Here is a 10,180-nt window from a genome sequence, read left to right as displayed (position 1 = left end):
ATGCGGGTGCTGGGAACGGAACCCAAGTCCTCTGCTCCACTGAGCAACTCTCCAGCTGCAGCTCTCATTCTTTTTGAAAGATCAGACTCTTGTGGGTGAATTTGTGGTTTAGTTCTGTAATCCAAGGTTCTCAGGAAATGAGGCAAGAAGGTTCTAAATGCAAGGCCAGGCTTAGTGAGATCCTGTTAGAGAAAAATCAATTTAGAAGGGCTGGAGATATAGCTCAGAGGTAGAACACATACCTAGTTTGAGTGAGGCACTAAAGTACCCCAAGAGGACCAAAGAAGAAGGGGAACTAAAGTGGAATTCCTCCCGCCTGTGTCACTTCTGCACTCAGGTGGGTGAGAAAGAAGTGTCACAAGTTCGAGGAAAGCCTGGGCTACATCAGGAGGCCCTGTCTTAAAGGCAGCCAACACGTTCATAAATGTGGAATGCCTAGAACTGCTTAATGCTGAACACGATACTAGCGGTCCCACTTGGTGGGTCGTTCTTATACTCCCAGCATTTTGAAGGCAGAGGCAACAGTATTGCTGCAGTTCTCTTGGCCACACAGTGGCTTTCAGGTCTCAAAGATACAAGGGAGCAATGACTACTAACTCTATAGATGCTATCCCAGCATTCACATTTTACAGGTAGTAGGAATCGAGTGCCATGACAGTTAGCTTTCCTTTTGAGACAGGTTCTCTTGTGCCCCAGACTGGCTTTGAACTTGCTGTGTAGCCAAGGATGACCTTGAACATTTTAAAAAGTATTTTATTTATTTTGTTATGAGTGTTTTGCCTGCATTTATGTCTGTAGGCCACGTGTCTGCCTAGTGCACATGAAGGTCAGAAAAGGGCACTGGATCCCTGGGATTGAAGTTACAGATGGTTTTGAGCCACCATGGCATGCTGGGAATCAAACTTAGGTCCTCTGGAAGAGTAGCCAGTTTGTCTCGTGGGTGGCGGCCGGTGTCTCTGGCCGCCTGAGCAGACGCCCTGAGCTGAGCAGCAGGCCTAGGCTAGTCGGGAACATGGCGGCTGATTAAGAAAAGCCAGATTGAATGCCGCCGATTTAAATATCTCCCAAAACAATCAGTTATCTCATTAGTCCAAATATGCTCATGTGGGAAGTAGAATAGTGGCTCTCAAAGGTGTCACACTTGGACCTGTGAACAGGCTTGCATAGCAAAGGACATTTTAATACATTAAGTTTCTTTCTTTCTTTTTTTGTTTTGTTTTTGTTTGTTTGTTTGTTTGTTTGTTTTCCAGACAGGGTTTCTCTGTGTAGCCCTGGCTGTCCTGGAACTCACTCTGTAGGCCAGGCTGGCCTTGACCTCAGAAATCCACCTGTCTCTGCCTCCCAAGTGCTGGGATTAAAGGCATGTGCCACCACCGCCCGGCTAAGTTTCTTAAAATGGGGAGCTGACCCTGTATTATCCAGGTGGGCCTACCAGAGCCAGAGTCCTTAGAGCAAGCCATCTAGATCAGAGTCAGAGAGAGATGGGAGCACCTGCTGAAGAAGGGCTGTGGATGGATTATCCTCGCTGCCTCTGGGAACAGTGAGGCCTTCCTAAGATCTTTTGTTATTGTTTGCTTGTTTTGAGTTGGAATCTGACTATGTAGTCTCTCTGGCTAGGATTAGCTGTTGTGTAGACTAAGATAGCCTCCTGCCTCCTGCCAGGATAGACTGTGTGCATTAGTAGAGTAAGCATAAGGATGGAGGTCACGTGAACACCTCTTACTAATATTGTACTTTTAGCCAAGTAAATACTATTTTGGAGTTTTGTTTTCAGAATGACATTTGTGTTGGCTTGAGCCATTAACGAAGCTTGTGGTAATTTAAGCCAGGTGTAGAGACACATGCTCGTAATCTCAGCATTTGGGAGGCTGACACCAGACTGAGCACTAGAGGCAAGCCTGAGATACAGCAAGACTCTGTGACAAAGCAGAACACACACAATTAGCACATAGAAGAAACAAACATACAGTGAGATCATACAAGAAAAGAGACATATTGTAGAGAAACAGAACACTTCCATAGACACGAATATCTCCCTCAAAAAACTTAATTATGCAAGAACCCCGAGATTAAATAAAAAATGTAGTTAGTAGTACAGTGTAAAGCCCTGAGCTATAGTGACAGCTCAGCGGTTAAGAGTACTGACTGCTCTTCCAGGGGTCCTGAGTTCAATTCCCAGCAACCACATGGTGGCTTACAACCATCTGTAATGGGATCTGATGTCCCCTTCTGGTATGTCTGAGGACAGCTACAGTGTACTCATATACATAAAATAAATAAATCTTTTTTTAAAAAAGTGTAAAGGCCTAACCAAAGCCCCTTCTCTTCAGAATGGCCATTGTCCTTCCTTTCCAACTTGGGCCCTGCAGAATGGCTCCCGCAAAGAAGGGTGACAAAAAGAAGGGCCGTTCTGCCATCAACGAGGTGGTGACCCGAGAATACACCATCAACATTCACAAGCACATCCATGGAGTGGGCTTCAAGAAGCGTGCTCCTCAGGCACTCAAAGAAATTCGAAAGTTTGCCATGAAGGAAATGGGGATTCCAGATGTGCGCATTGACACCAGACTCAATAAAGCCGTCTGGGCCAGGGAATAAGGAATGTTCAGTATCACATCCGAGCACGTTTGTCCAGAAAACATAATGAAGATGAGGATTCACCTAACATACGTGCCTGTTACCACATTCAAAACTCTACAGATGGTCAATGTGGATGAAAACTAACCTGCTGAATATCAAATAAAGTTGCAGTACTGCCAAAAAAAAAAAAAAAAAAAAAAAAGAATGGCCATTGTAATTATACTGAAGTTCACTGAGGTGGATAGTAGTTTCGGTGCTTAAGTGGCTTCTTCCAACCAGCTGTGTGATGTTTTTGTGACTTAATTAGAATAAAGTGATTTTGTTTCATGTGCATGTTTGCCTGAATGTATATTATATGTGTATCAGGTGCATGCCTGGTGCCCAAGGATGTCAGATCTGATTAAATTGGGATTACAGATGGTTGTGAGCCACCCACCACCCTTATACAAGGTGGGAAGGAGTGGGCAACCAGACTTTTACCAACCTCGATAATGATGATGATAACATTGACCATTCATTGAAATGTTGCTTCCTGGATTTTTCCCACTACAAACTTGGGTTTTTCATTTTATGATTAACAGGTTTATTTCTTTAAAAAAAGTAAAACCTTAGGGCAGAGTTGGGGTGGAGAGCTTGTACTGCTTTTGTAGGGACTCGAGTTCAGTTCCCAGCACCAACGCTGGATGGCTTACCACCACCAGTGAAAACAACTCTAGTGGAGACAACCATTTTCCCTCCCTCGCTCCCTCTTTTCCCATCCTCTTCCTTTCTTTGATTGAAATAGGGCCTCGAACTGTGCTCTCAGTTTATACTCTGCACTGGACTCAAGTTTGCATCAGTCCTTAACTTCAGGCCTCCTTCCTGGCGGTGGGATTACAGGAATGTGCCACATGCCCAACATTCTGCAACATTTCAAACTTGAGTCTAGAAGCAGAGAAAGTGTGAGGACTGTTTGCAGGGACATCTGCTGCGTTTGCAGATGGGGGTCATGTGACAATTGCATGCAAATATCTTCTAGTAGCTTAGAGGGAGTCTCACCCACCAGCCAATAAGACAACCATTCAGCATATAACCTCCAGGAATTGACTGGTACCTAACCTGGATGAGAAGGCTGTCCAACCCACAGAGGGACTTTAACATTGTAATTTCTAGGTAGATGCAGAAGTTACTCTTAGTTCTGACCACCAGAAGCTGAGATAATAAATGGGTGTTGCTTTCAGACGCTAAATCTGTGGTAACTTGTTATGGAGGCAATAGAAAATGACATAATTATTAATAACACATTGACATCACCTATAAGTCATTACTTCTGAAATTCTTGCAAAAAATATACCAACCTTCATCTAATGATGAAAACAAACAAAACAACCACTGGAAAAACACTAAAGTAAGAGACAATCTACCAAATTAAGGGCAGTATTCTTCCAGAGTCATGAGGTCAAGAAAGACAGGAAGAACTGAGTAACTGGAACAGGAAAGAGTGTGAAATTGAGGAGCTCTAAAAGTAGACTGTTAACAAAATACAGGAACACACCAGTTATATCTTCCTAGTGTTGGAAGAGGCAATGTAACTTAAACAGTCCACCTGCTAGAACTCTCTCTCCTCTCTCTCTCTCTCTCTCTCTCTCTCTCTCTCTCTCTCTGTATGTGCATACATCATGGCACACAAGTGGAGGTCAGATGATAATTTTCAGGGGTTGGTTTTCTTTCTGCCATTCAGATTCCGGGGATTAAACTCAGCTTGTCACGCTTGGTAGCAGGTGTCTTTACCTGCTGAGCCATCTTGCTGGTCCTTCCAGTTGTTAAGACAAAAAATGTTTATAGGGGCTGGGGAGATGGCTCAGTGGTTAAGGACACCCACTGCACTTGCAGAGGACTCATTTGGTCCCAGTACCCACACAGGGCAGCTCCCAGTCATCTGTAAGTTCAGGTCCTGATCCCTGAGGGCACCTGCACTCACCTGCACATACCCATTACCTGTAATCGAAAAGAAAGTAATCTTTTGTTGTTGTTTTTTGTAGCCTTGGCTAGCCTGGAAGTCACTAAGTAGTCCAGGCTGGCCTCAAACTCACAGAGATCCACCTGCCTCCGCCTCCGAGCTGTGATTAAAAGTGTATGCCACTAGGACCAGTAAAAGAATTTCCTTCTTAAAACAAAAAATGTTTGTAGTGTGCTGAGACATTCTTAGCTGACAGCTGGTGAAATAGCTCAGCGGGGAAAGCACCTCACCACCTAAATGTGATCCCCATATGGTGGAAAAAAATGACTCTTTAAAGTTGCCCTCTGACCTCCACATCCAGGGCCATGGCCCAAGTAAATACACACACATAAAAATAAAATTGAAAAAATATTTCTGAGACATTGTCCTATTGCTTAATGTGTGTGTGTGTGTGTGTGTGTGTGCGTGTGTGTGTTTGTGTTAATGTCCTATTTTCATTTACCACAACTTAGTTCTTTTTCGTATTGTGCCTGTTTGTTTTGTGTTGTGTTGCTCAGGCTGGCTTTAAACTCCATGATGCTGAGGGTGACCATGAACTCATCCTCCTGCCTCTACTTGCCAAAGGCTGGGATTATGGAGACCCAGCTGCTCTGTCCAGCAGGGTAGTTTGATTTGGGAAGAGTTGGTATGCTTCAAAAGACAGCATATGCTGGGCATCACAGGGTACGCCTGAGCATTTGGGAGGCAGAGACAGCCTGGTTCAACTGTTGGGACACAACAGTTCAGATTAAGCAGAGTTCATGTTAATAAGCATAATCCAAAAGTGAAAATTAGGGCAATTAATACATTTGTAAAGGATTTAAAAAAAATATTTACTAGTCTATTATGTGTAAGAGTGTCATAGTTGTGTTTCCTGTGCCCCTCCCTTCCCCCCGCAGGCCCCTCTACCCTCAGAGATCAGAAGACCTCAGAGCCTCTGGAGCTAGGGTTACAGACTGAGCCTCCACATGGTGCTGGGAACTGAACCTAGACTTTTAACCACTGGGCCAGCTCTCCAGCCCCAGCGCTAGATGACTGCTTCTCGCTTTGTTTCAAAATAAACTGTGTGTATGTATTGTATAAGAAACATATACATGCGCTTTGTCCTACAAAGCCTCTAAGCCCCGCATAACTTCCAGATGACAAATGTGTGTGCCTCCTCTGCTGATGTTTGTCCATTGTCCCTGGTCCACCGAGTTCTGAAAGCTCTTGGAATTCCTGGGTCAAAAGAGTATCTTTCTAATGAGTGACTCTTGACCTGCCCCCAAACAGCTCAGAAATAAGTGGAGACCAGAAAAACCAGAGGCCTGAAAACTTTGCTTACCCCACGGCCCCAAGGCAGGAAGAGGGGCAGGAGATGGAGTTAATAATTAAGCGTGTCTATGTGCCTGATCATCAGTATTCCACATGCCAGGGTATGGAAGCTTCCAGGATGGAGAACACACAACGGAGCTCAGAGGGTGATGTGTCCAGAGAGGCCACTGAAACCCTGTGCCTCGCCAGTTCCTCCAGTGTCCTGGCCATCTTGCTCTTCCATTTGGCTATTCCAGGGTTAGACTCTGTAATAAACCAGGAGTGTTGCTGTTTGTATAATCAGTTCTAGCAAATCATCAAACTGGAGGTTGTAGGACAACCTGACTTTGGCCACGGGAGAAGGAAGTAGGGGTAACCTGAGGACCTGATGCTTGGGACTAGCATCTGAAATCATGGGTTTTTTTTGGGACTGAGCCACTAAACCTATGGGGTCTGGTGATATCTCTTGGTAACTGGTGTCACAGTGTCACTTTTGATTGAGCTGTAGGTCACTGTTATATCCAGAGAGTTGGAAGAATTGGTTGAAATGAGGAAACCCCACACATGTCCAGAATGATGTTTATATGCAATGTTTGATTTCTCTCCTCTCTCTCTCTCTCTCTCTCTCTCTCTCTCTCTCTCTCTCTCTCTCCCTCCCTTCTTCCCTTTCTCTCTCCCTCCCTCCTTCCCTCTCCCACTCTCTACCCTCTGGGCCTTGCTCTATTGCCAAGACAGACTTCAAACACTTGAGCTGTAGTGATCTATTGCTTTAGTCTTCAGAGACTTTGGGACTACAGATAGACATACATGTCACTGTGACCAACAGTATTAGAAATATTGTTTGGGCAAAGATCTCAACAAACAGAACTATAAATACACAAAACTGTTTCTTACTGCTTAAAAGACGCTCTTTTACTCTTTCTTATTCTTGGGGAGGACGCAGTTTCTTTCCAAGCACCCACACATTGGCTTACAACTACTCAAACTCCAGCCCAGCCTCAGGATCCAGTGCCACCACCTCTTTCTTTCTTCCTTTCTTTCTTTCTTTCTCTCTTTCTTTCTTTCTCTCTTTCTTTCTTTCTTCCTTTCTTTCTCTCTTTCTTCCTTTCTTTCTCTCTTCCTTCCTTTCTTTCTTTCTTTCTTTCTTTCTCTCTTTCTTCCTTTCTTTCTCTCTCTCTTTCTTCCTTTCTCTCTCTCTTTCTTTCTTTCTCTCTCTCTCTCTCTTTTTTTTTTTTAAATTTTTATTTATTTATTATATGTAAGTACACTGTAGCTGTCTTCAGACACCCCACAAGAGGGTATCAGATATCATTACAGATGGTTGTGAGCCACCATGTGGTTGCTGGGATTTGAACTCATGACCTCTGGAAGAGCAGTCAGTGCTCTTAACCACTGAGCCATCTCACCAGCCCCTCTCTCTCTCTTTCTTTCTCTCTCTCTCTCTCTCTCTCTCTCTCTCTCTCTCTCTCTCTCTTTCGTGGTTTCTGAGGGCACTCACATTTACATACATGTAGATAAAACACTGGGATACATAAAATAAATATATCTTTAAAGAATCTTAATTTTTCTCATCTTAGCTAAGATAGTTCTAGAAGCAAAAGAGAATAGTAGCATACTACTCCAGCAGAAAATAAAGATTTTATACTGGAATACATATGTACTGTATATATTTGTGTATAGAGACATCCGTATTTGATCTGAATAACACAGAAACTTCCTTCTAACAGTAGCGACAAAAAGACAATGACCTTCAACAACAGTTACATGGAGTTTTTTAGAACAGTATCCTGCTGTTCTACTTCTCTTCTCCCATGCCCAACCCTACGAGGTTTGGAACGCAGTCTCTGGGTGTATCTGATGATGACCTTGAACTTCGGACTTCTTGCCTTTAGCTGCTGGGATTATAGGTGCAGACTGCTACACCCTGTTATACAGTGCTAGGGATTGAACCTGAGGCTTTATGCATGCTAGGTAAACACACGACCAAGAGAACTACATCCTCAGCCGTACTTACTTTGACATGGAGTTACACTATGTTAGTCAAACTGGTCTTGAACTTCTGAACTCACAGTATTAGCCTGCCTCATACTGGGCACTGCCATGGCTACCATGAATTGTTTTCTTAGTTTATTTCAGAGGTACACACACTTACTTGTGATAACTTATCTGACCACTCATAACTACTGTTGTATAACTCAGATTTATTGCTCTGAAATTTTATGAGTATGGGTGTTTTTCATACATGTATGTCTGTGTACCATATGCTTGCCTGGTGTCCACAGAGGCCAGAAGAGGGTGTTGGAACTGGAGTTACAGTTGGTTGTTAGACACTGTGTGAGTGCTGGGAATTGATCCCAGATCCTTTGGTGTGCTCTTAACTGCTGAGCCACCTCTCTAGTCCTGCTCTTGGGCATAGTGGTACTTGCCTCTGATTCCAGTGTTAGTCAAGTTAAGTTGGGAAGGTTACTGTGATGTTGCAGCCTTCGTGGGGTGATACACAGTGAGTATCAGGCCACCCAGAGCCATATTGTCTCAAAACCAGAAACAAATAATTTTTTTTTTCTGTTTTTTCGAGACAGGGTTTCTCTGTATAGCCCTGGCTGTCCTGGAACTCACTCTTGTTAGACCAGGCTGGCTTTGAACTCAGAAATCCACCTGCCTCTGCCTCCCAAGTACTGGGATTAAAGGCGTGAGCCACCACTACCCGGCCTATAAATAAATAAATTTTAAGAAACAGTTCTCCCTACCTCCTCAATACAGACACAGTGACTACCATTTGGCTCCAGGCTGGCCCAACGGCCTTCTCTGAGGTTGATGTTAACATCGTCCTGGGAAGGGCAACAGGAAGCACCTGTGTGTCTTACCACAAACGGAGATGACCCATTGTTGCAACATTTGAAGGATAAATTCTGTTGGTAGTAAATTACATAATTGCTCCTAATACATTTGGAATAGACATACAACTTCTGTGGAAACAGAAATGGCTTATGATTATGAGATTTACTTTTATTTTCCCAGTTGAAAGGTTGGGTCCCTATCATGTGTTGCTGTCTGCTACTCTCAAACCCCCAGTGATTTAAAGGAAACTTGTATAATGAAAGACATTCTTACAAAATTTTTGTTATGGTATAGGGCCATCTATAGTGACAGGAAAACTCAGGAAAAAAAGAAAAAGTTACCCTTTAAATCAAATTTCACTTGTGCCAATTTTTAAAATAAGCTATGTATGAGTGGGGCTTGCTGTGAGAAGAGTGCTTTGTTTGGGGCTGGTGCGATCGCTCAATTTGGGACAGCAAAGTTCTCATCTAGGAGGCATGAAGCCCTGGGTCCTATCATCCGTTCTGCATAAACCGGGTATGCAGGTTCATGCCTGCAATGCCAGGATTCTATAGACGGAGGCAAAAGGATCAAAAGTTCAAGGCTAACCTTGGCTACAAAGAGGATTCTAGGCTATCATGGGCTATATGAGCCTGTCTCAAAAATAAAGCGAAAACAACATAAATAAGACAACACCCCGACCCCCTTTGTTTCTCCTTCCCTCTCCAGCTCGCACTTCTTTCTTACACATTTCTCTTTAGATGGGATCAAGCATTATTTTTGACTCATAAGTTAACAACGTCTAGAATCTTCTTTCACGGACTTTAGTATCAATCCAGTTGTGTTTAGCCTTCCTTTGAAGTGCCAAACACCAGAAAGAAACAATTTAAAGGGTGGGCAGGCTTATTTATTCTAGGCCATAGAGAGGCAGAGCAACAGGGTAGATGGGTATACAGGAGTATACCTGGATGCTTGCTTACATCCAGGCAACCAGGAAGCAGGAACTTAGAAGCACAGCTGGGGACAAGATACATTCCTCAAAGGCACACTGTCAGTGGCTCACTTCTTCCAACCAGCACTCAATAATGCCATCAGATTATGAATTATCAGGGGATCAATCCATCTGCAAAGCCAGAGTCCTTATCATCTAATCACTTCCTACAAGGTCATCAGTGGGCAGAAAAGCCCAGTTTAGATCATAGGGTGTGGCATTTCACAGTCAAACCCCAACTTCTATTTAACTTGATTTTCCACAAGAGAAGCCCTTGCATTGCTGGTTTTTGGGTTTTTTTGTTTTTTGTTTGTTTTTCAACGATTCCATGCATCTTGTCAGCTCCTTCAAGTCTATGAAGCAGAGTGACCTGGATTGCATGGACACATTACATTTTGATAAGATGTTCTAGGTGGGGTGACACAACCTGATTAGTCAACAAATTCTCCAAATTCCCATGGATGTATTTAGTGCTGCCAGCAACTTCTTGTGTGTGTGTGTGTGTGTGTGTGTGTGTGTGT

General features: G+C 43.5%; 1 pseudogene; it reads left to right on the top strand.

Annotated features, from left to right (window-relative positions):
- Positions 1 to 2,310: 2,310 nt before the first annotated feature.
- On the top strand, positions 2,311 to 2,782 carry LOC114619675 (annotated as a pseudogene).
- Positions 2,783 to 10,180: the final 7,398 nt, after the last annotated feature.

This window comes from Grammomys surdaster, unplaced genomic scaffold (assembly GCF_004785775.1).
Source record: "Grammomys surdaster isolate TR1022 unplaced genomic scaffold, NIH_TR_1.0 165, whole genome shotgun sequence".
NCBI lineage: Eukaryota > Metazoa > Chordata > Mammalia > Rodentia > Muridae > Grammomys > Grammomys surdaster.
This window is presented reverse-complemented; position numbering and strand designations above follow the sequence as displayed.